The following is a 27,852-nucleotide window of genomic DNA, read 5'->3' on the forward strand; positions in this document are numbered from 1 at the left end:
GGAAGGCTGGGTGTAGGCAATTCATTGGCCTAGATGGGCATTTTTGAAAGAGAATGCTAGAGGCATTTTGCTCACTGCTTATGGGCTAGACACTGATGATTCGTTGTTCCCACTTGCATTTTGATTAACTGCATAAAAGAATACAATAAATTGGAGATGGTTTATACAATGGCTTTAGAAGTCACTAGAGCTTGGAAGCGGTGAAACTGTAACACTAATGTCATATATGCAAAAGGTGAGCATGCTAACTTGCATGGTGAATTGTTTAGTTTTGATATATGGTGTAATGCTACTATAGGGTCTTATTATGGCTGCTAAAGAGGTTCTTCCAAATGTTGAGCATAGGCTTTGTGCTAGACACGTATACATAAATTAGAGTAAGAGGTGGAGAGGAAATGAGTTGAGGAAAGGTTCTTCATATGTCTATAGAGTACCTTTGAGGAGAAGTTTAAGGACAATCTTAAGGCAATGGGTAATTTAATTAAGGAAGGAGCTGAGACATTAGTCTTATACCCCCCCTCAAATATAGGTAAGGGCTTATTTTACTTGTAGATGTAAGAGTTGGGTAGTGGATAACAATGCAAGTGAAAGTCTAAATGCATGGATAGATGAACTTAGTTTTTATCCTGTAATTAGGATGATAGATGGCATAAGATTGAAGATGATGAACAAATAGGTTGACATTGATAATTTAGTTGAGAAGTGGAAAGGGGATTCAATCCGAAGGCACTTATTTTATTTGATGAGAATAAATATTTCGCAATGAGGTATCGGGTTTATTTTAATGGGGATGAGGGTTATGAGGTGAGTGAGGGATAGGATAAGCATACTGTGCAGCTGAATAGAAAGATATGCACTTGTCGGGTATGGGATTTGATAGGAATCCCATGCCAACATGCCATATGTGCTATATACCATGCAAAGGTTGACCCTTTCACCTAAATTTCACACTATTTTCATAAGGACATCTATAAGGCTAACTACAAAACTAAGTTTCAACCAGTGAGGGGGAAACGATTCTGGAAAATTGACAACTTTAAGCCTATAGAGCCTCCCCAAATATCTAAGTTGCCTGGCAAACCAAAGAAGAAAAGGTAAAGGACAAATGAAAACAATAGGAGAAGGAAAAAGAGATTGGCAGAAAATGCTTCACAAGCATTGGTCTTATAATGTTCAACAATGACAAACAGACCTATTCCAGAAAAATTATCCAAGAGAGGAATTACCATGAAATGCAGTGTTTGTCACCAAGCTGGACATAACAAAACAACATGCAAGGATGTAAGCTTGTTTTAATTATTTGTACAATTTATTAATTCAACGTTTCTCTATATTAGTTCTATACATTTCAGGTGGTACCTTTGACTTCAAGCAAAAAACCTGGACAAAGATGGCAAAAAAAGAGACAAACTCCTGAACCAAACACTGTTGCACCAACTAATAATTTCATCCCTACCCAAGAATGCCAAGTAAATCCTGAACCTACATTAAGTCTTCGGAGTAGGACAATTTATAAACCTCAAATTAAAGTTGGAATGGGCATTAGAGTAAATGAAATCATGGGAAGGACTATGTACAATGTGAGTTTTGTTTTATCAGTTATATTATAGTTAGATGAACCTGAACTTAGGCTTTCTAACTTGTATTATATTGGTGTTTATAGCTTGGACTTCCATCTAAGGTCATGCTTGAGGAAGGAATAGCTAAAGAATATATAGTGCACTATGCAGACCCAGAAACTAGATTTCTCATTCCTAATGAGAAGGAGATTAGGAAGACCACAGCCCAAAACAATACTTCACAAGCTGTAACTAGGAAGATTAATTTCAGTGGGGATGGTTTGACTGTGTCAAAGCCATCCAACCTTCCTTTCAAACCACCTAGACTTCGATGGCAAGGCCATAGTAATGTCTCTGGGCAACGGCTTGAGGCTCTCAGGCAGAAGAGGATTGGGTTACAAAAGATTAAGTCAAGGAGAGGACGCATTTAGATGAAACTTGAGGCCGTATTATTTTGTATTTTAGGGTTCTTGCTGTTATTTTGAAAACTTTGTGTTTATAGGTATTTTGTAGTCATGAAATTTTGATGCTTGTTCGGGTGCAGTTGACATATATATCAATGTAAAGTTGCTTATTCACGTAATGATGGCCTAACTTGTTCAGCTCTTATATTTTCTAAGCTTGAAATGTAAAGTTGGGAGATGGGTTTGTGAATCAAGATATAAAGAGAGTGAAAAGGGGGAAAATAATAGAAATTGAGCAAGAGTGTGAGTGAGGCTGAGGTGCAACATAACAAGAGAGGCACAGCTAACAGAAACAGATAAGGAAATGGGAGCAAAAGCCAATCTCAACCACTCTCTCGCCCTCCACCAAACAAAGCAAAACTTGAAAATTACATATATTTGATAGTGGTTCATGGCCAATGAGAAAGAGAGGTCATTCACACTTTGGCATATGCCAAGCACCTCGCATTTAAGCTTCCAATGCACGAGGACTAGAGTTTAAGGAAAGGCATATTTTTTGCAATGATCCAATAGAAACCTTTGCATTTGCTTTTGTTAAAAGTAATGATCAAGCACATTAATAGAGATCATTTGCTCTTATTCAAAGGAATAATTTCATTTCTCAATCAAGGAATTATTTTCCATTTTTGGGTACTAATTCTTTGTAAATGGCATTATTCAAACTTAGCAAAAACACAGATAACTTGTTCATTTATCAAAGAAAAATGCTATTAATTCCTACTAATTCATTCCTTATGGCAAACCACTTAGTTCATTTACATAATTAAAAAAAACTCAAGAAAAAAACAGTGCTATGATAGCTATCTTAAGCTTCTTCCTCTTATCTACCAAGTCCATTTCCTTCCTTCTTTGTGTAAACTTCATCTGCTTCAACTCTTTGTGAATGGAATCAAGCTCTGCACTGAAAGCTTTAATCTCTGTTCTTTGACTCAGCATCTCATTCTCTTTAGACAATCTTTCAATGTGACCCACCAGCTCATTAATAACAATCTTCGACCTTTGTCCCAGATCACCGTCGTGCCATGCAAAGAAACCACGGTCACCTTCTTGTTATGCCAAACACAATTGCATACCTTCTCAAACCAAAGAAGAGAAATATCAATACTTTAAAAGAAAAGGCATACCTGATAATATTTTTAACAACCACAGAAACGTCGCTAAGGATTACTGAGTCCAAGAAGTCCACCTTGTGACCACCATTCCACAATGACACAACTTTGGCTGACCTTTGTATACCACCCCTTCATGTCCTTGCTTGAAAAAAAACCTTCCTTCCACTCTTACTCGTTGGTGATGAAGCAGAATCACCCATTTAATCTGCTCGTCATCATCGTCAAAGCTTTGAGTCTCCATGCTGTCTGCTGCAAATCCCGATCGAGCCCTTCTCCTGCTGAAAAAATGGCCAACAATGACTTTCAATTACTAATCTACCAATTTCCACGTCCTTTACTAAAGTAATAACTCACTATCACAAGTGCTTCTATTAACAGATGTTATAGTGTGTTTGACGGTGAGGGGAACATTGCTCTCATTTCATTACTTTAGGGGTAACATTGCTACGACTAAGAGTTTAGGAGAAACATTGCTCTTTTGAGAATAGTTTAGGGATAAAATTACACCTTAATCCTACTTATAAATTAACATCATGGGGAGAAGAAATAATATATGACTTAAATCAAGGACCAATAAGTATATTAAATAAAGTATGGGAAAAAGAGAAACATTTCTAAGACAATATATATCAGATAAATGTAAAAATAATTGGAGAAATATGAAATATTATAAAACAAATAAAACAATACTAAGATGTCAAGAATTAATAAAAGGACATAAATGGGGATATAAACTAAAAAAATATAAAAAGAAAAAGAAACAAAGATTAAAAATTCAGTTTAAGGAATATCCAAAAGATAAATATTATAAAAGATATAGGAAATATAAACCAAAATTTTTTTAAAAGAAAAGAAAAGAAAAGAATAAATTATAATAAAAAATCAAAAAATATAAATGTTATAACTGTGGAGAATTATGCCATATATTGCCAAATTGCCCAAAAGAAAACAATAAGAAAATAATAAAAATAATGGAACAAGCTTATAAAGAAGATTTAGAATCTTTAGGATATGATGAAGAATTATCTAAAATAAAAAATAAACTAAAAAAAATTAAATATAGAAATTTATAAATTAAAAATAATAAGTGAAATTAAAACTGAAAATAGTGAATAAAAAAATGAAATTTGTTATATGTATATGATGAATAGGATAGAAGATGAATTTGAAAATAGTAACAAAAATGAGTATAATGAATATGAAGAAATTATAAATGCTAAGGAAGGAATAGTTCAAAAAAATGACTTTTAATCAAAAATAATATGAAAAAAATAAGAGATACTAAATTAAATTTAAAACTTGAAGAATTAAAAAATGAAAATTTCATGAATAAAGTAGGAAAACTTATGAAATCTAAAAAAAAAAAAAGATATGCTTGTATAATATCAGAAAAGAAACAACCTATTGGATCAACTTTAATAAAAGGAGTATTAAGAATACCTTTGATAAGTAAAGCCTTAATAAATGTAAAAATTAACAAATTGCCATTTAAGGATGAAGTAACTAAAATATATATAACAGGAGTACAATTATTAGTAAAAGCTTATTTTTAAGAAGGAAAAAATATACCAATAGAATTATTAATAATCGATGAAAGGATAATTAGTAGTGTTGAAGATAATACATTAGGAATATTAACAAGAAACATAATATATCAAAAATTAAAATTCACAATAAATATTAATTTTTGTATATCTAGAGTAGATGAAAATATGAATAAAACCCTACCAATATATCATAAATTAGGAAAAATAAAATTATTACCAGGATCAAGAATAATAAGTATAACAACAATGATAGAATTAGTATTCACAAAAAAAACATAAAATTTATTAAAAAAATAAAGAAAAAGTAAGTATTGATAAACATTTTATGCCAGTATTACAAAAAATTAAATTAAACTCAACTAGGATAACAATACCTGAATAATTAAGATTAGAACTATATAATACTATACAATATTATGAAGAAAATAATTCTCAAAGGATAATAACTAATGACATTATAGGACAAAGATCATTAAGAATAAATATACCAACATTAAATATAAATATTAGTCAACCCACTAAAAGGAGTTTGAATTTAGAACAAAGACTTAGTACTAGTAGAGGAATATTTAGAGAAGGAAGATTATGTAGATCATATAGTGATAGACCTATAACCTTAAATTTAGAATCATTAAAAGCTAAAACACCAAAAGAAAATAATAATTATATATCAATAGAAGTAAAACAAGAAGCATCATGGATTGAAGTTATGGTTTTAGTAGACCCAAAAAGAGAAAAAAGTACAATACAATTAGGATTAACAATTTAGAAGTAACAAATGAAGGAAATAAAATATCATCATTAATAAGAATAAATCAAAGAGATGTTATACGTATAATACTTTGGGTAATAGATGATAATAATAATCAATGCAAAATAATCTTAGAAAAAGATTTTTTGGAACAAATAAAGCCATATATTATACAAAAAGAAAGGATTACAATAAATATAAATCATCAAATAATAGTCATTCAAAAGATAAAATTGATATAACAAAATTGTACTACATATTGATAAAATTCAATAATAAAAAATATAGATTTAAAAAATATCATGCTTTTGTAAATATAGGAGCAAATATATCAATTGCAAAAGCAAATGTATTACCATATGCATTATGAAAAAAGAAAAATAAAATACTAAGAATGCAAAGAGTAGGAAAAGAGATAAATTGTATAGAATTAAAAGAAAAAGATATGATGGTACAAACAGGAGAATATGAATTAAAAATCAAAAAGTTAAATCAATATAATGATAATTCATGCAATGTGATATTAGAAATAGATTTTATAGAATAATATTATCCTTTTCATATGTTTGAAAATGCAATAATATTTACAATACCTTATAATCATCAAGCATGGGGAATAAAAATAACTAAACTTTATAGTACAAAAAATAAAAAATTTCATAAGAATATGAAGTATAATTTTTACCAAATAAAAAACCTTTATACAATAATGAAGTTATAAATTCAATAAAAAGATTAAATATTGCAAAAGAAATAAGAACAAAAATGATTGAACAAAGACTATTGAAAAATTATAATGATAACCTTTAATTCATTAGAAAAAATCTAAACCCTTAACAAAAATAGAACTAAAAGATTATAGTAAAAAAATAAATTATAAACCTTATTCATGGAATGAAAATAATAAAAACGAATTTATAATGCATATTAATGAAATAAAGCAATATGATTTAATAAGAGAAAGTAGATCTGAATATTCATCACCTGCTATGATAGTAGTCAAACATAGTGAAGAAAAAAAGGAAAATCCAAACTAGTAATAAATTATAAAAAATTAAATGGATTAGCAATAAGAAATAGATATTCAATTTCAAAGATAGATTTGTTATTTAACTTAATAAGAGGAAAAAATATATTTAGCAAATTTGATTGTAAATTAAGATTTTTTTCAAGTAAAATTAGAAGAATAAAGTAAAAAATATCCTACTTTTAGTACATTTGAAGGATTATACAAATGGAATGTATTATCAATGAGATTTCATAATAGCCCTAGTATATTTCAAGAATATGTGACAAAATTATTATTACCTATAAAAGAATTTACTGTTATATATATATATATATATAGATGATATCTTAATATTTTCCAAAGATAAGGAAGAGCATGAAGAACACTTAAAAAAATTTATAACTATAATAGAAGAAAAAAGATTAAAACTCACCCAAGAAAGCTAAACTAAGAAAACAAAGGAGAGGATTTTAGGACAATACATAACTAATAATGGAATAGAATTACAAATACATATTAGTAAAAATATTTTAGAATTTGTTGAAATAAAAAATAAAAAGGAAGTTCAATCTTTTTAGGATTAGTAAATCAAGCCAGAAATTATATTCCCAACATATCAAAATTAAGAGATAAAGTTAGTAAATTAGTAGGAGAAAAAATAGTATGGACATGGGATAAAGATAAAGAAAAAATAGTAAACCAAATAAAAAATTTATATCAAGATTTACCTAAATTAACTATTTCAGTAAATAATGATGTAATATAGATAATTTATATAGATGCTAATGAAAATTATTGGGGAGCAGCTTTATATCACATCAATAATAAAGAAGAAGAAGTAATAACTATATATGCAAGTAGAAAATTTAATAAATCTAAAACTAGATATCATTCTAACTGGAAAGGATTTTTAGCAATAGTCAAAGTTATACAAAAATTTGAATTATTCATAGTTAATACTAGATTCATTATAATAACTGATAATACATAAGTGAAAAATTGGTTAAATAAAGGAATAACAATAACTCAATTATGTCATAAGATGCTCATTAAATGGCAATATGATATGTCTTATTATAATTATGAAATTGAATATATCAAAAAAAGAAATAACTTGTTGTTGATTATTTGTCTAGATGAAGCCAAATAGAAAAGAGATAAGTATGATAATAAGTAGTGGTGGTGGTGGTTCACCAAAAAGAACAATAATGATCCCACTAGACTAAATAATTATGAAGGCAAATATTCTGAAAATGAATATAAGCCTGATTGCTAGACAACTAAACACCAATATTCAATCATTATCTAAAATAATAGTTCATCTCACAAATGAGGTGAATATTTTGATAAGTAAAATGGAGGCCTTGGAGAAATCTAAGGAACCATTATCTGTAAAAAAAAAACAAGTAGTTGATATTTCAACCCAAACATCAGATTCTCAATTCTAGCCTCATAGCCCAACTAGACCTGGTTCAATAACTCCATTTACCAAAATAGTAAAAAAAAGCCCAAAAATCTAAAGCCCAAATAGAAACTAAGACACCTCAGAATAGTCCTTCTACTTCTACCTCTTTTAGGAGAAGTCCAAATCTAGTAACCTTACCATCCTTTAAAACTACAGACTAATATAAATTTCCTTAAACTTCCTATCAACAAGACCAATTATTTTCTCTTTCCAAGAACTAACAATATCAAATATGTTTTCCATTATTCCTTCAATAAAGTCATTATATACCCTTTTAGAACTTGTAAAATCCTTATTCAATTATGGCCTTATACATTTAATATATCTCTTTAATGACATGTCAGAAATATCCAGACTTTCAGAATCCATCAAAAAAGCTGTCAAACACTATTTTGAAATTGTAACTCAATACCGAGTTTATATTCAATGTTACTTAATAATAGCTGAAATAACTCCAAACAAATTTTATCCTCTAACTAATCTGATTAAATGTGGAACAACAAGAAGACCTTTTGAATATGAAGAAGAAGAAAAAGAAGACATTATGAATAATGAAGACCTTCAACATAAAATCTCAATAATCAGAGCACAGGAAGTGAATATTATTTTTCAAGAACTCAACAAGACAATAACTATAGATAAAGCCCAATGGACTTATTTTACTGGACCAACTACATGTATTTTTCTCAGTTAGAAGAAATAGAAGAAATTCAAGGAACTTTAATAATTGGTATGACAGACTAAGAACTAATCAAATGGAAAATGATGAAGGGACTAAAAAGAAAATATGCCAAGTACTCTCAGAATATGTAAATCGTAGGTGTAAATATTGTGAGAAAATAAGACAAAACGAGAAAGACTATGAAGACCCTTCTATTAACGTGAATATTCTAGATTAACCCTGCTGACATGTAAAAACAAGAAAAAAATGGCAAAAAAGTAGCTGGTAAGACAAAAGTAATTGCTGACAATTGAAGACAACTTTAGGTGGCAAACAAAGTGGAAGACAAAGCCAAAAATATAGCCGAAAGAAATTTTGTTTCTTATAATTATTTCTTTATTTTTGTAACTAGTTAAAAGTATGTTTGTCTTTTATAATCATTAGGGTTAATTTTTATCTTCAATTAATCATGGTCATGTAATTAAGGTTGGTATGCTGCCTCTATATAAAGCCTTATAAACTTAGAGGCAAGACACGCTCAATTCAAGCTCAATCTTTGCCTCTCTCTTGTAATCTGAGATTCATAATTCTCTGATCTCTTTCTTATATCAATAAAATTTGTTTCAATTATTTCTACCTTTGCAAGTATTGAAGATTAACAAGTTATCATCTGATCCTTAACAAAATTATGATTTTCGCAATGATCCTATAAGGGGAATATTAGTTATGTGTTGCTATAGTTATGCCTCTAGTACGAAACAAAGGAAGGTTGTGCTGTGATGGTCTAAAGGAAGAAGAATTGTGGAAGGTTGAAAGCCAGACTAAGAGACTTCTGACTTGATAATTCTCTGTATGAAAGAGGACAGAGACCCTTTCATATCTTTCTATGACTCGAATCATTATCAATCAAACTCTGTAGTAGCACTTAATCAGTTGATCCAGTTATATATATATTTTTTAGTTTTATTTCAAAGTTTACGTCATATCAATAAAAAGAAGAGCACAAATATGGAGAACTAGCAAATTTGTCTCCTAGGTTATTAATTATTTTTTAATATATGCATTGGCAAGATAAAATTTAAAATATAATAAATTAATATTAAAACTTATTTTAAATAAATAAAAAATCCTGATTGCATTAAAATAAAAATTAAATTTTTTATATTTTATTTTTATTTTTTAAATATTAAAATATTCTCATGCATTGTACAAGGAATAAGTTATCGTTCATCTCACTGAAGTTCTGTGGTGGGATGAAAACAGTGGGATGAATAATAACTTACTTTTTTAAATTTATTTATATTTTTAGATATTATTATGTGGGTCCGCAATAGTGTAAGGTTTATAGTGAAAAATAATGGTAAATATAGGTCCATAATAAAATATTAGGTGTGGGATTCTATTATTTGGTTCTTGTATATTTTATATGTATAAGATAATAATGTAAAATATGTTTGTCTCACTGTAAATATATAATGGGATGAACGATAAATTTTTTTAATTTTTTAAGGTTTCTGAATTTTGAAAGATCATGTGGCACTTACAATAAAAACAGGTGTATGACTTGTAATGCAAAATTAACTTAAATATGAGACTTATAGTAAAAATGATTGATATTGTACATATAATTTATATCTTGTCTTTTTTATATGAATAAAATAATATAGTGTACTCTTTCCGTTCAAAAATATAAGATATTTTTAACTAAATTTCACCCCTCAATAAAATAGTTACCTACTTTCAAACTAACTCTATTTTTTTATATTTTACCCTATTAAACACCTTATAATAAATATAAAATCACTATCAATAAGGGTACTTTTAAAAAAAATAATAACTACACTTCAAAAGATTGAAAATATCTTATATTTTTAATAGCTAACTCTTTAAAAATACCTTATATTTTTAAATGGAAGGAGTATAATAAAATACATAGCTAAATAAAAATGATAAGTTTATTTAAATTTTAATTTATGTGGGAATACACGAAATAACAATTTTTAAATAAAATAATTTATTTTTTTCATATGTATAAAATAATAAATTATGAAATATGATTTTTTTTATTTTTAAATTTAAATTTATGTAAAGATAATACATACTAATATAAAATTATTTTTATATTTTTAATAAATTTTTATATACAGATTTTTAATATACGTGGAGTATATATGTTATTTACGTTTTCAATATATACAAATAAAATTTATAAAATAAAAATATTTATTTTTTAATTTTAAGGGAATAACAAAATTATTCTTTATATTTTTAATATGCACAGGAAAGAAAATATTTTATATATAGAATTTTAATATACACGGGTACATATGTTATTTATGCTCTGGATATGTACATGGGAAAAATTATAAAATAAAAAATATTTTTTTAAAATTTTAATTTATGTGAAAATAATACAGTCAGTTGTAGCAAATTGTTATTTATATTTGTTATATGTACAAGGTAACATTATAAAATAAGTTGCATTGATGTAAAATAAGTTGATGTTTAAAATCCAAAAAAATAAGTTGATCATGGCTAATTATAATATATTTATTTTTAATTTTGGCTATAATTATGATTTATAAATATTATATGATATAAATTATAGTATATGGTTTATTATAGTATATTTTTTATTTTTTCTAAGGTGATGAATGGGTCAACATTTCTAAAAGAGATTAAGCTAATTTTATTTTAATTATGTATGAGAGGAACACATAACAAATGAGAAGAAGTTATTATTTAGATGTTAATTTGTAAGAATAGCAAGTGATAGATCTAACAATATTTACTGGAAAATAAATTATATTTTTCAATTAATTATATATGGACTGGTAAAAAAAATTAATTATACAGGGCATAATTTAATAGTAAAATTATTTTTAATTTAATTTCAAAATTCCCCTCATATTGATTAAATGAAGAGTACAAGTATGGAAGACTAGCATATTCATCCCGGAAACAATACATTTATAATAAAATAAGTTATTTTTTTACATTTTTAATATGTATATGCAAAATAAAATTTAAAATAAAATAAGTTGTTATTTAGATTTAATTTAAATAAATAAAAAATTTTAATTCTAAGTACACTCAAATAAATTATTTTTATTTTTATATTTCTCTTTTATTTTGACTTTTTAAATGTTAAAATAAGGGAATAAATCTAGTTTATATAAAAAATTTGAGTCAAATTTAAATTCAATTCCTCGTGCATACAAATATAACAATATAACACTAATATAATTTTTTTTTAATGGTACAACACTAATGTATTCTTGTTGTGTAAAATTTCGCCGGCCAGCTGGTCGAGACCAGTGGATGGAATCCAAGGGAGTGGGATCGCATTAAAAATGAAAAAATAAAAAAACTAAGTAGGTTGTCATTGTGCCATAATTGAGTGATGAAGGGAATTATTCTACCAAAACAAAAGTAGTGATTAAATTATATGGATATGATTGAAAAGCACTCTGTCATAAATAGTTTGAAGGAGGGAGAACTGGTGGTGTTATATAATTGGATTTATTTTCAATATAGTGAACTGATTTATAAATTACAACAACAACAAACCTTAAACCTTATTTTATTGGGTGGAGAACTAATTTGTAAACATCACATATTAAACCAAAAAAAAAAGCAATATGTTTGTAATTACTATTTATTACAAAACAAAGTTCAATGTAGATCTAATGTTCTTAGTTTTTATAAGGATTAATGAACATTTTAAATCTTAAACTATTACTTGAATAACAAATTACTCCAACCATTATTTTACATATAGCTGCAGTTACTTTTGATTTTGTGGAGCTCTGTCAAAGGTTGAAGTGGCACTAATCCTCTTGACACATGGCATGCTAGCTAAGCTACATATAGTCAATGTTGTACGGATAAACGGCAGGGGATAATTTGCTCGGAATTTACAAGTTGATGGGTGTTTTTGCTTATTTTAAGAGTACGCGGCTCAGGATACTATTTGAGTAATAGTTTAGGATCCAAACTGCTTATTAACCCTTTTTATAATTACAATGCCTTGTTCATTTTATGCAAATTTTATTATCAGGGGCGAAGCCAAGGTTTAAGAATAAAAAAGACCAAGATTAAAAAATATATATACTATAAAGTTTTATAAATTTTAGGAGGGTTAAAAGTATGTAATACCTATATAGTATAAAAATCAATTTAAAAAATATTGGGGGCACAGCCCTTGGGGTTCCCCCCTCCGCCACTATTTATTATCAACATTAAATTATTGTAAAAAAAAATTAGGTTGATATTAATTGTATGGAACAAGTTTATCAAACATGTTGATATTAAATTAATATAATGTTGTACAGGCCAACCCTTTGAGTAGAAGCCATACAAAAATCGAGATACAAAAAAGAGAAGCATGGTTTTTTATTCCTAAAGTTGTGGTCAACTTGGATTAACATCTATGCTTGTATTTATCCATTAATTAATGATCTTTGGAGTTGTTATTCTCACATCAATGACACATCATTTCTAAAAATCTAAAAACTTTAACCAAAGTTGGCCCTAGTTTTAAGGGATGATTCTTTAATAAAAATTAAGGAAATAGTTTGATTACTAATTTTTTTTAATAACCATTGTTTGAATTCTAGATGTTCTTCACAAATTAAATGTTGTATTTGATCAAAAAAAACCAAGCATGCTAGAGTCGTGAAGTGTCAAAAATGAATAGAGGGTTCTCAAACTCTTTATCTCATTTCACCAAAAGTAAAAATGTAAAGAGATTGGTGTAAAGGGTATTTTTGATTAATAGAAAATAAAGTAAAAAAGTTATAGTAATTATTACTTGTGAATTAAAAATAAACTTAAGTCTAACTGTGGAATACAAAGTAAATGATTTGAAAAAGTAAATATATGATTGTTTTTAATATAGTTTTTGTATTTCGTTTGTTCTTGTCTCTTTCGATTGTGTTAGTTGAGTTCCTTTTATAATCGTACAATTGAGACCGTTGCCCTCAAAGAATTCGGAGTTCGTATGCAAAATATCTGTGATTACTAAGCATGGCCCTATAATTCTTGGTACGTCAGACAACAATCCCATATCCACTCAATGATTTTCAACATCTAATCATTTCGAATTTTATGTTGTATGAAACTTCTTCTAGGAATAGGTTGAACCTTATCTTCATTTAAATATTGGGCCTGTCATTTGAGTTTTCCTTTCTCTTTGTAATTTTGAACTGACGCTTCATTTTTAGGCTCAAATACTAGCTTATTTTACATTTTTACTATGGAATTGTAATTAATAAATAGCTTCTTTTTAACAAGATTTATCATGTGCCAAAAGTAATAATAAATTTAAAATACCCCTTGAAATTGAAAGTAGTATTTAATATTATTTTGTAATATATTATTTAATATTTTAAAGAAAAATAAAAAATAATTCATGCTAACTTGCTTGCTCATTGGTTCAAAATATGGAGATACCCTACGCATTAGAAGTTGTTTAGCTGGGGATAAGTAGGAAGGCAAACTCTAACTTCCTAGGAAGGAAATTCGTCTTGCTTGTATGGTTCACTAAAATTTAGTAATAATGCTCTTTAAATAATTATAAGACACCATGGTCTTTTGTTAGATAACATTTCCTTGGTTTAAAAATTCGAGGCCCAAATTCACCACCGACTCCACTAAAATTCACATTTTGTGTTGCTTTTCCACGGTGGGGGTGAAATGGCGACTTGTGAGATAAGAAAAGAAATGAAAAGGTCAACACTTAGTCAACCGGACTGGAATAGGGTCAGGCGTCTAGGTCATATTGACAAGAGGCTTTCTTTTTTTTTTTTTTTTGACCAAATACGGGAGGCTTTCAGATGATAGAAGTGACCTTTTATGGTAACAATTTTTTTTTTTGAAGATTTGGTACGTGAACTTGGGATAAGTAAACTTTAGTAATATTTTGATGTTGTTGGATGTGGTGATAATTTTGTTTTAAAAATGGTTTAATATATTATAGAGGGAATCGCAATAAAGGCCTTCAGAGTAAACATAATTACAGATAAAGTCTAAATAATTTTGATATATTTCTAAAGGCCCAAGGCTCTTATTTGCGATTATGTTCAATGCTGCAATGATCCAATTACCCCCGTACAATAGGTTACTAATCAACTTTGCATTTTCTTTCCTCTCTTTTTCTTCCTTAGGCTTCCTTCTTTTTCTTTCTCTTTCATACTGATTCCCTATTGTTTTTTAAATGATTTCCTAGTAAAGATGGTGCTTATGGCAATGGAAAGGAGGGCAAATATGATATCTTGCATTCTTTCATTGATATAGCCATGAGTCATTGTTAGTTGCCGCTGTTGTTGTTGTTGTTGCCGCCACAAGCCATCGCATAAAAGTGGATCGTGTCTTGTTCTACACTATTAGAATTCCCACAAATATAATACATTTGATTGTAATCATATTTCTGCAGTACCATCACACTAGATTCTCTAAAGAACATTGTATCGTCATCTTTTTACACTTCCTAGACTATGCTTCTTTCCCTTCCTTTTATTTTGTTGCAAAATATTTCATTGACCAAGGACTGTGTATCTAAGTAGACATTTTGTTTTTAATAAATGGATTATAATTGTTATTTATGGACTTTTTGTTGTAAATTTCAAATGGGTTTACTTGTAAATTTCATCTTGCAAATTTCAAGTAGGACATAGTTGTTGATTTAATGAAAACAAATTATTATTTATGAACTTTTTGTTATTTTTGATATAGATTTTTATGAAATTTATGTTATTATTTACGAAATTTACATTGTGAAAACTTTGCAATTAACTTGTGTAGAGGTTTATGTGTATCATATAGATAGACCTTGTGTTGTAAATATATAGACCTATTGTTGTTATTTATTGATATTCTATTGTGGATTAGTTAATTACAGTACTCAATGAATTAGATTATAGGGAGGATGTCTTCTACATTTTACTATACAGTAACATTTCTTGGAACTTCAATTTCTGATCTTCTAATAGTCAAAGCATTGGATTATGTGTTGTGAAAATATGAACATTATTTTGTTAATATTGGATATTCATTTATGATTTCAATTGTAAATTATCTAGATATGATGTATTAGTTCCTAAAAATTTAATGAAAACATATTGTTAATAATATATAAGGACCTGTGTAGATGTTCATGTGTGCCATATAAAAAGACCTTGTGTTGTTAATATGTGGAACCAGACAGACCATGTGAAATATATAAACACTATATTGTTAATAAATGAACCTTGTCATGTTATATACGGACTTTCTGTTATTCATAAACTTAAAAAACTTTTGCAAATATTCAACTTAACAACATGGACCATATGAAATAGATAGATATTGTGTTGTTAACAAATGAATACTTTCATGTTATATACGAACTTTCAGCTGTTCATAAGTTTGTGAAACTTTTTCAAATGTTCAACTTAATCACACAAACCATGTGAATAGATGGATATTATGTCATTAATAAATGAACTTTGTCATGTTATATGCAGACTGTATGTTGTTTATAAACTTGTGAAATTTTTGTTAAGTCTAGCCAATTAATAAACTGGACATGCATGGACTTTCAGTTAAAAATACATGAACATTGTGTTGTGTATAGTGGATATTGTGCTGTATATTGTTTGCCTAACTTGTACATTTTATTAAGCCTAGCTTATTAATTAACTGAACACGCATGGACTTTCAGTTGAGAATATATGAGCATTGTATTGTGTATAGTGGATATTGTGTTGCACATTTTGCCTAAGTTATATATTTTGTTAAGCCTAGTCTACTGATCAATTAGACACATATGAACTTTCAGTTGAGAATATATGAACATTATATTGTGCATAGTGGACATTGTGTTGTACATTATCGCGCAGGTTGTGTTTTAAAATCATAAAGTCAAAATCATACTTTTGATTTCAAGAAAAATTATAACAAGGGCCCTTGGACTTGCAGTGTAATATCAAAATTTTTAAGTCCAAAATACAGTAATATGTCTTTTTAAAGCTCTTAGTGTGATTTCCTCAAATTTTTACTCCATAAGAAATTAAGGCTCACATTTTCCTCTCAATTAGAGAAATAACTCATTGAGGAATACTTAGATAAGTTTCACTTTCTTAATATTTTGTCAAGTCAAAAAATAATATATTTTTAATATAAATAATTTTTAATTTATGATATAAACAAATTAATCAAGTAAATTATATATTAAATTCCTAGAAAGTATACTTTTTATAAGCTACTCCCTCTGTTCAAAAATATAAGGCATTTTTTAAGGAGTTAGATATTAAAAAATGTAAGGCATTTTTAATTTTTTGAGATATAATCATTATTTTTTTTTTCAAAAGTGCTCCTATTGATAGTGACTTTATATTTATTATAGGATGTTTAATAGGCGTAAATATAAAAAGATAGGGTTAGTTTGAAAGTAGATAACTATTTTATTGGGGGTGAGATTCAATTAAAAATGATTTACATTTTTTAATGCAAGGAGTAACTTCCAAGAAATGATGCAAAGGAACCAAAAAGTTCTTAAGGCCCTATTTGATATGCAGATATCAATTTAAAGGGATTGAAATTGGAATTAAAATTAGGATTGGGATTGGGATTGAGAATGAGAGTGGGAATGAAGTTTTAAAATTATATTTGGTATGGAGTATATTAGGAGGGAATACTTACTTTTATTTTATTTTATAATTAAACAAAAATATAAAAATACTATATTACCTCTCAACATATAATTGAATATTTATGTCATTATCATCACAACACTTTCCTCCTTGTAAAATAGAATGTCTATGGCTGCAGAAGAAATGCTTCCACTGGTTATCCTCTTCGTCTTCTTCCTCTTTGTTCTTCTTGTTGCTCTTCTCTCCCTAAAAAGAACATCCATGCTACACAAGAGAACCTCGCTGCCGCCCTCTCCTTTGTTTTTTTTTCTCTTTTGGTTTGAATTAAGAAATGAGAATGACGAGGATGTAGATGACGGCGAAGTCATCGATGGTGGCAAGATCTAGTGGCTGTAGCTTGAGCTCAGACTGATTATGCACATGAGGTTGTTGATTGTTCTCTTCCTTCTCCTTATAGATCTGGTAATGACATCGGTGGTAGAGAGACTGGTAACGGCAAAGGAGACACCGGCATTGCTTGGTTTGAAAGGAGGGCAAGGGCTGAGAGACAACATGGAGACGAAGGAGGAGTGGGCAGAGGGAAGGAGATCATGAGAGATAATGGGGATAATTTGGTCTAAAAATAATCAATCCTGAGATTGATTTTCTAGTACCATAGGGGTAGTGGTATTGAGTAATCCCACCTAGATGAGATTGGTATTGGGATTAAATTTTTCATTCTGTCATACCAAACATGAAAAGATAGGATCATTTAATACCAATCTCAATCCCACTTTTTTATTCCTTCCTACCAAATAGCCTAAGGTTTTTTGTTTTTCTTGATGCAGAGTCCTTGGGGCTATTATTTTTACTAGGGCTTGTTTGGGCCAATAAGTATTGTTTGGGCCAATACAATGGAATTGCCAACTTTGCAAGTTAGCCACAACGCCAAAGATCCCCCCCCCCCTCAATGTAGAGCAAACTTAGTGTTAAGATTTGAAAAAATTGAGTATGTCAATATCTAAATAAATAATTTAAGAATATTGTGCTAAGATTACTAAAATTTAAATAAAAAATAAACATAAATCCTTATTTCATTAAGTTTTTCTATGTGCGTCTGAAATCTTTTTTTAGCAAATTTATATATTTAAATTTTTAAAATTATTAAATAAATAAATTGACATAATTAAATATGATTAACAAAAGTAAAAATGCATTAAATTTGTCTTGGGTTAACTTGAATAAATTTTAGGCAATATCTATGCTCAAAGCGATTATTTTAGTCAAATATATGTAACTTAATAGTCAATTAATGATTAGGTGAATAAAAAAATAAAAATTTAAAAGTAAAAAAGAATTAGTTTTGTGTCACTATTAATTTTAAAAAGAAGTTTGTATATATTTTAAAAATAGAATAGAAGTATACATAATTAAGATAGAATAAACAGAATCTACATGCATTTTATTTACAACTAATTAACATCAAATCCCAATTTTCGATGTTTCAAAGAAAAAAAATCAGATACCTAAAAAGTCACTTCCACTGTCCATATTATTCACTTTAGTCTTTATTTAAGTATTATGTAATATCGCTAACAAATGGGAAAATAAAATTACATCTCTAAATATTGCAGCGGGCCAAAAAATAAATCTAACCACTACCGTAAAAGATGAAATGTGTGAGTAAATGATCTATCATTTAAATTTAGATCTTTTGTTGTAATGTTTAGTTTCCATTTATTATTATTTATTTATATTTTATGTCTTATTTACAATTATAATTTTGTAAATTTATAATTATTTAATTTTATATTTACAATGTACTTTAAATTTTTTTATGAAAAATGATATTATTATTTTAACCTTAGAAACTTAACTATCATCCTCCCAAAATTTAACTTTTAAGCAAATTGTTCAACATTATTGTTAATTGTATTTCTCTGGCCCCAAAAAAAAAAAAGAAAATGTTAATGGTATTTCCATGAAAATGGAGGAGCGCGTATTATCCTGTAGAAGCTACTAGAAGAGCCTCGCGACGCAAAGTGTGAGTGCCTGTTAGTGTGCTTCGAGTCGTCGAGCGCTCATAAAAGGGGGGAAAGCAGAGGGCTTTTACGATTTGTGAATAATACTCAATTTGATGTTCTTTCTTTGTCCTTGCTTCTTGCTCAGAGATTAGGAACGCTCAATCCAATGGACGCTTCTAAGATCCGTCAATTGGAGCTCTTCATTGAGCAGTGCAAGTCTAATCCTTCAATCCTCAGCGATCCTTCTCTCTCTTTTTTCCGCGATTATCTCGAAAGGTACAGAAATTTCTCTGATTCATTCCTATTTGATCATTATATTCCTGGTGAGGATGCTGTTTTTATTTTTATTTTTTTGTTTTTCTTATTCATTTCAGTCTCGGCGCTAAGCTCCCTTCTTCTGCTTACTCCAATGCGGTAATCTAATTTTCTTGAATCTTAGTTTCTTTATATTTAAATTGCGTGCGGATATGAATATTGATTTGTGTCCTTTTTCGGTTGAAGAGGAGTGAAGATAGCGATGACGACGTAGAAGATGTTGCGGGCGGACAAAGCAAGGTGGAGGAAGAGGAAGAGGAAGACGAGATAATCGAATCCGATATTGAGCTGGAGGGTGAAACCGTTGAGCCAGATAATGATCCTCCACAAAAGGTTTTTCTATGAATACTCTTTCCACTTATTTATTGAGTTGTATTTCGTCTTTTTTCAATTCATTAGATGAACATATGTTATATTGCAGATGGGAGACCCCTCTGTCGAGGTGACTGAAGAGAGTCGTGATGCTTCCCAAGCAGCCAAAGCTAAAGCTGTTGAGGCCATTTCAGATGGTACTATCTATTTGTTTGTGAGGTGACTGATACGGTACATTTGCAAATATATATATGATTTTGTTTATTTATTTTGAAATGTAGGTAAGTTGGAAGAGGCAATTGATAATTTGACGGAGGCAATTACACTCAACCCTACCTCCGCCATTATGTATGCTACCAGAGGTATAGTTTGATTTGAAATTCTTTTTGCTAGAGTATCGTTATCAGCTAAAATTGAATGCTCATTGGCTATTTTTCAATGATCATCTGCAGCTACGGTTTACATCAAAATGAAGAAACCTAATGCTGCAATCCGAGATGCAAATGCGGCTTTGGAGGTTATACTCTCCTAGTTCGCTGTTGTTTTTGATAATTTTTGGATCTTTGAGCATACAGTATAACATCTATATAAGCTGGAAAAAGATCGTGCTAATTTAGTTTTACTGATTACAATAGTAGTTTAAATCTATGTTATTATCACTGAGTACGAGGACTAATATATTACATATTAAAAAATCTGTATGTTTCAGATTAATCCTGATTCTGCTAAGGCTATAAGTCTCGAGGTATTGCCCGAGCAATGCTTGGTCAGTGGGAAGAAGCTGCACAGGATCTTCACCTGGCTTCGAAGTTAGATTATGATGAGGAAATAAATGCTGTACTAAAGAAGGTTTGATCCCTCTCTTTTCTGGGTGACATGTAATTAATTGATATGATTCTAAAGCTTGATGTGCACTACTGAAGTTCTATTTTTGGTTTAATGAAGCCCACACAATGTATGTGAATCCCCTTACATCTTCGCTTAAAATGTCAGGATGCTGTGATGATCCGTAAATAATCAAAACAATGTTGATAGATGTTTAATTTTTTTTAAAGATGGAAATAGGCTAATAGAAGTCCTAGAAATGGTTAAAACTTAGTATAAAAAAAAAAAAGAAATGATTAAAACTTATGCCTAATTGTCTCTGTGCGTTTATTCTTTGTGGATGACGATGCCTTCAATTCGTTGTCCCATTGATGTAAGTTTGTATTGAAAATGAAGTGCAGTAACGAAGAAGTAACATGAGGGGAATGGAAATGGCCTCCTGGAGGTGGAAAAAAGACTTGGATCTCAGGCCGTTTGATATGTTCAAAAGTGAATAAATATTTATGCATAAGGAGAGTCAGTTAGGTTTGAGTGTGAATTGAGGGGAAAGAAGAAGGCTTTATGTTACAATTAACGTAGTTATTTGGAAATATAAATACGTATAAAGATAGCTTGATGTTGAAATTGATACAGTTAAGTTGTGCAAAACTAGAGGTTGTCTAATCTCTCCCAATTGTTGTTGTACTTCCTACCCACCCTCTCTATATAAGCACCAATGCCTGAATGATTGGAGTTGGAAGGTTGTATAGTGGTGCAGCAAGTTTACTTTTTAAATTTTTCTTTTATCTTTTTGGCACTTTATTATTTTAACAAAATTCAAGGATGAAGAATAGGGTTGTTTAAATGGTTGGGCATTTTTTTAATCTCGTTGCTTTGTATTGATTATGTAGGTGGAGCCAAATGCTCACAAGATTGAGGAGCATTGTCGGAAATATGACAGGCTGAGGAAGGAAAGAGAGGATAAAAAAAATGAGCGTGAGAGACAGCGCCGCCGTGCTGAAGCTCAGGTTTGTAATTTTAGTATAAATAGCAGCTGAAATGCTATCAATTCCCTTATACTTAAGCTTTTCCTGTTCATATTGTTCTAGCTGCATATGAGAAGGCTAAGAAGCAAGAGCAATCATCTTCCAGCAGAAATCCTGGAGGCATGCCGGAGGGCTTTCCAGCCGGCATGGGGGGAGTTTTCCTGGAGGCATGCCAGGAGCGGGAGGCTTTCCTGGAGCTGGAGGCATGCCTGGAGGCTCCCTGGTGGCATGCCAGGAGGGGTGCCTGAAATGTTGATTTTAGCAAAATCTTGAATGTAAGTTGAACTGGACTTGGTTTATTCTCACGCTTTTCTGGTGGTTGGTTTAACTTGATATGTTTTGGGTCCTCTGACACATGCAAGTCTGATAGAAAATGATTGTGTTCTAGGCGTGTCTTTGTATTTTATAGCAATGTTTTCTCATTGTTTATTATAGCTTCAATAGTAATCGTTTTCTTGACTTGTTTCAATCCGGAGCTGATGGGGGCTTTTAGTGATCCGGAGGTCATGGCTGCTTTACAAGATGGTAAGTAATAAACTATTATGACGATTTTAGTTTAATCTCTTCTTTGTGGTAATTTGATATTTTATATCCCGTTTGATAAGTATTTAAACATTAGATTTCATAATCTGCTTATTTAATTGAAAACTAAAATCCATGTGCTACTTTTTTTTGGCGTTAGATAATTGCTCTTAAGTTCCATGTTTTGGATTTGATGTTGGATCGTCGCTGCTGCTGCTTTTAATTGGTTTGGATGGGTTTGTTATTATAGTGAATCCAAAATGCTGAAGGTGCTTAGTACAGGAAGCAATGGAATTTTTGTCGCACCCTGCATTTGAAACCATAAAAATCTGTTCTGAAATTGATGTTTTTATCATTTTTGTTTGCAAATCTATGTTCCCTTGCCTATCTACCCAGTAATCAGAAATATAGTGTATTTTTTCCTTCTTTTTCTAGATTTAGTGTCTGGATTCGGAACGTATTGTACCCTTTCTTGTCCTGGGTCTTGTGGATTTTCTGGTAGCTAGTTCTTAATGATAATTGGTTCGATTATCATTAACTTCATTTACTTCCAATTTTCCTTCTTGTTGCCTTTTTGGGCTTGGTTACAGTCATGAAGAACCCAGCCAATTTGGCAAAGCATCAGGCAAATCCCAAGGTGGCTCCAGTAATTGCAAAAATGATGAACAAATTTGGAGGCCCTAAGTAAACAAACAATTTGGCGGAACTGGTGTGACTATTTCAGGCTTGTGACGATACAGAATGTTCGTTTTTTTCCCCCCGCTATTTTCGTTTGAAGTTGTGTTAGATTTTGTTCGAAGCTTTCCTGTCTGTCTGTAGCCAATGTTTACCTCTCATCTATTCGGTTTTCCAATCTCTTGGACTGTCGATTAAAGATGTAAGTTAACTTCCTTTTGTTACCTGGACTGAACTTTTGCTTGCTTCACAATAAAAAAAAAAAAAGTACTTTCATTCAAATTGTGATTCTGAACTAACTAAACGCTGTCATCTTAAAATCCTTTAGATACTTTAGATGGTACTGTTGAAATATAGGATAGAAGGCAATCGTTCGAAATTCTCCTGGTGCCCTTGGTTACGTTCTTGAGCTGTGCCAGCATGTTTCTGTCACGATCCTGAATCAAGATTGTGGACACGTCTATTGTGTTGTGATAAGATTGTGCGTGGGTGTGTTGTATCATTAAATTAAATTTGAGGGGAATCTATTTTAAGATTTTGTATAACGTAATGAAAATATTGGTTTACACACGCACATTTGTAAATATAATTTTGTGTACTTGGTTTGAATGGAAAGGTGAAAAGAGTTATTTGTGAATGAATGGAAGGTATTTAATAAACTTAAATGAAAATTTCATTAAAATGTGTGAACACCTCATATTATTCGGGCTTGCACAAAAAATAAATGAATAAATAAAAACATTGAAAACTTTTTTTATTTAATAAAATAACAAAAATAAAATTATTAAATAAAATTTAATGAAAAAATTTTTAAATTTGTGCTTTGATATGATTTTCAATTAAAAAAAGTTAAATGAAAATTTAATCTCAAATTTTTATGTTGATTTGAAATGATGAAAGTTAGATAAATTTAACTATAAATTATGATTTGATGGGATTCAATTATAAAAGTTTTAATTTTTATCTGTAAAAAGGAGAGGAAAGTGATGAATTAAGGGGAGAAAAAAGAGGCGAAGGAAGAGGAAAAGAAGAAAAAGAACCGTTCTTTCATTCCACTTACCATTGACAGACAAGCTTGTTAAAGGTTTGTTAGATACTCATGTCACTATTTATTTGTGTCATGATAATGGAGTTAGCCATTGTAATGCTATCATAAAATTTTGATGCGTTGCCCGTTCTATGTATAACTCACTGTCTTATTATTGGATGCGTTAAAATATATATATATATATATATATGTATTTAACATCATTTTGAAAATTCTTCACAAGACATAGTGGCTTTAACTTTTGGAACTAATTAATATTCTAGTCATTGATGCACCTTGATTCTACAATTATAGGTTCACGTTTGATTTGATGATGATGATCCTTTACACACTGTATAAAGCCAAACACTCTCGGTCTGTAGCATTTGACTTTTGACATTCTTCCTATTTTCTCTCCCTGTCCTTTCGTTCTCGCCTTGTGTTCTTGTCTTGTTTTGCAAAGTGTGGTTTGATCTTTGTCCCATTTTCTTTTCCAAATAGCATCATCATTAGCTATTGACATAGTTATTCCCTGTTGCGGCAATGCTTCCCACTGTTGGTATTTAAACATCTCCCCATAATTAAAAACGCATGAGAAAATAGAGGTGGAGCCATTCCAATGCTAAGATTGCTACTTGAATTTGTTAGATGCTATCTCTTCGTGTACGCCGGTTTTCTTGTAGGCTAGGATGAACTCATTTTTTTTTTCTGAAAATAAAAAAGATTTTCTTTTATAAAAATGAAAATGTTCTTATGCCGTGTGAGGTTTTTAGAATCTCTGTAGGTAAAAATATGATTAATAAACTGTGTGAGACTTTTAGAGTTTCTATAGGAATATTAATCGGATTTGTTTTTTGAAAATGAAGAAATTCTTTTTTTTAAAAACACCTATTCGACATAAAAATATTTTTCTTGAATAAAGTTAAAATATTCAAGAAAAATATCTTTCTTCTCTATAAGTCATCAATAAAGTGACATACATTTTTACCTTCAAATATGTAAGATTTGATCTCTTTAAAGGATACGTAGGTCTTAAGGTTTTATTCTATGTTAAATTCAACTTGTAAATAACCGCTATTTTTTAATTTAATTTTTCTTCTTGTTTTCTTTTTCTTTTTTATTTATTAAGGGTAATTAAATTTTATTTAAGGTCATATTAATTTTTTTTAGTCAACTTAGGTAATCGTTCTCACAGATGGGTGATATGAGGTGCCTAACACCTTTCCCATTCACAATTGACTCCCGAACCCTATTCTGATTCTGGTAGACCATTTTATTATTATTTTTTTAAAAAGGGTTTCTAAAATTATCCTTTTAAAATTTTAGTGACGACTCCTACATTTATTGATTTTCCTTTTTAGGGAGATCACGATCCGGGCACAACAGTATGGCGACTTCATTGGGAAATTTTAAAGAGTCAAGCCCATTTATGTTGATTATTCAAAATGATATGGCCTTTTTAATTACCTTTTCTTCTTCTTCTTCTTTTTTAGTTTTTCCTTTTTTGTATATGATTCTCTTCTTTTGTTTTTTATGTTCTCATTTATTAATTGGATTCTTTATTTTTTCTTATCTATTCTAATTTTGGTGATCTGGTTAGCAGATGAGGGTGGGATAGAATCTAGGTTAATAAGCTGGTATGCCTCTCCACACACACATTGAGCACTTACTATTTTTCTCATACTCAAGTTTTGAGCACCCTTGGTGAGTGGAAGTTTCTAGCATTTTTCTTGTGGGGTTTATAAACCCTCAGAGGTTGTTGTGAAGATTTCATCCAAGTTGTTACCTATTTAGCAAAGTTGATCTTTATTGAGTTCTCAGAGGGTAATCTTGTCAAATGAGGTCTTTATCTTTATAATGTAGGCAACTGGGAGATTTTTTTTAGGAGATTAGAACAACCTTAAAATCATTGCACATGTTTAAAGGAATCTAGTGACCAATCTCACTGCTTAGTGCCTTTCTTAAGAATGATCATCTTAAGGTTACTCCCTTATAGGACATTGGAGGGCATATTTTTCTTTCTTTCACACTCTTTTTTTATCGTCTTACATGCATGATTGAAAAAACTTTAGCAGCTAAGCAACTAGCCATTGCTTTACTTGAGTATATATCTTGCATCATTTCTCATATCGATATATCACATGATGGTATTTGTATTAGATAACCTACCCTAATCTACATGTTTTCGACCCTAATAGACCATGAATTCATTGCACTCATCATAATAAAAATATCTTGATATGAGATGACCTATAAAGATTCATGTTGTGTCATTCCAACACTCATAATCAATTAATTAGCATACTAATAGGTCCTAAAGCTTATTTTGGAATGTTTTTTTAGAATCATTTACAAAACATTAGCCGTGTAGTGGTTTGGAACATTAGTAGGTTAATGGGCACTTTACTCTCCCTATGAGTCAACGAGTCTTTAGAGGAGATGGGGTTTCTTTTTTTTTCTACAAAAAGAAAACCATATCAAAATTAGTTTTAACCCAACAAGTACTCTAATTAATTGATTTATTTTAAAAAACATTGGTTGTGTAGGAATTTGGATTCCTTAAAGTCTAATTGTTATTCCTTATCCCTACGATACAACAAGTATATGGAGGAAAGAAAATTTTTTCATTAAAACATATCTTTCTAACTTTCTTCCCTTCCTTTTTCTTAATAGGCCAGAGAATTATCAAGTAATTGTGAAGATTTGGCATAAGGGTAATGGCACAAGAGGAGGATCTGGATCATGCTTCTACTGGAAAAATGTATAAAGGAAAAAGGTTCAAGTTGACTGCACTGGTTGAGTCGCTTGAGAGTTTGGTATAATTAAGTCACTTCATTAAATGATCAATTAAGTTAGACTTCAAGAATAATATGGAAACATCCTCGATCTGCTGCTGCAAATACAAGTACACAACGAAGCTTTAATTGAATTGAGTCAGTATTATGATGTCTCCTTAAGATGTTTCACCTTTTCAGACTTTCAAATAATGCCCAAAAATGAAGAATAATAGGGTTCAACTAATGAAATGGCCCACTCAAAAGGAAGTTTCAAGAGAGTATCCCTCTTAAAGAGTTATAGCTAAAGGTTAAAACTCTTACTTACTTAACTTTTAGAAGACAAGGCAAATGAATTAGTCTCCTCAAAAGGCACATGCTACTGCAATGATCCAAAGTTTTGTGAATAAGATAATTAAGAAGGAGGGGCTTTAGCAAAGTGGGAGATGCTTTACCCATGTAAGCTAAAGAGACAAAGAATGGATGAAGAGATGCAAAGATTTAATCAACTTCGCTAATGCCAAGATCTAGAATTCACTGAAACATTCAAGTGTGTAGAAAGGCATTGTGGTCCCCTTAGATCAACCAGTTGAGATCACTAAATTTATATTGATTTATGTAATTAAATTGTAGAAGAGCTTAAGAAGTTGACAAATTGATATTGTAATGACATTTCCATTAAAAAGTCTTTCTTGCTATAAATTCTACTAATTTGGTTTGAGGTGGGATTCGAGGTCCTTCTTGTCTAATAGTCAACTCAAGATTTCTCCATGGAATAATGAATTCTTAAAGAGTCTGGAGGACACTTGACTAGAGACCCTTATGCCAACACAATACTGGATAATTCATCTTGTCAAGGAAAAAGGAAAAATACTTGAAAATATATGCCATATTAACAGGTGATGCCATGATTCCTCAACCTAAAAAGAAACAACCTAACCAGTTACCCTTAACTAGAAATAAAAAAAGACTTAAGGTTAAAAGGAAGAAAACTTTATCAAATGAAAGCTTAGCTTTGACTGTGTGAGGGTACTAATCCTTTATAGATTAAAAGGTTATTTCCATTTCCTATGACCCAATAAGTGCCTAGAGGAGATAATATTTTCTTTCAAATGTTCAAATATAAATAGTTAACCTAAACAACAACTAACTTATCATCACCAACTCCTTGGC

The 27,852-nt window shown here is 29.8% G+C and overlaps 1 pseudogene; it reads left to right on the forward strand.

The window, feature by feature from the left end:
- Positions 1–19,209: 19,209 nt before the first annotated feature.
- LOC129296027 (FAM10 family protein At4g22670-like) lies at positions 19,210–23,160 on the forward strand (annotated as a pseudogene).
- Positions 23,161–27,852: the final 4,692 nt, after the last annotated feature.

Source organism: Prosopis cineraria, unplaced genomic scaffold (assembly GCF_029017545.1).
Source record: "Prosopis cineraria cultivar Desert tree isolate PC_DT_omini unplaced genomic scaffold, ASM2901754v1 PC241, whole genome shotgun sequence".
In the NCBI taxonomy this organism is placed as follows: domain Eukaryota; kingdom Viridiplantae; phylum Streptophyta; class Magnoliopsida; order Fabales; family Fabaceae; genus Prosopis; species Prosopis cineraria.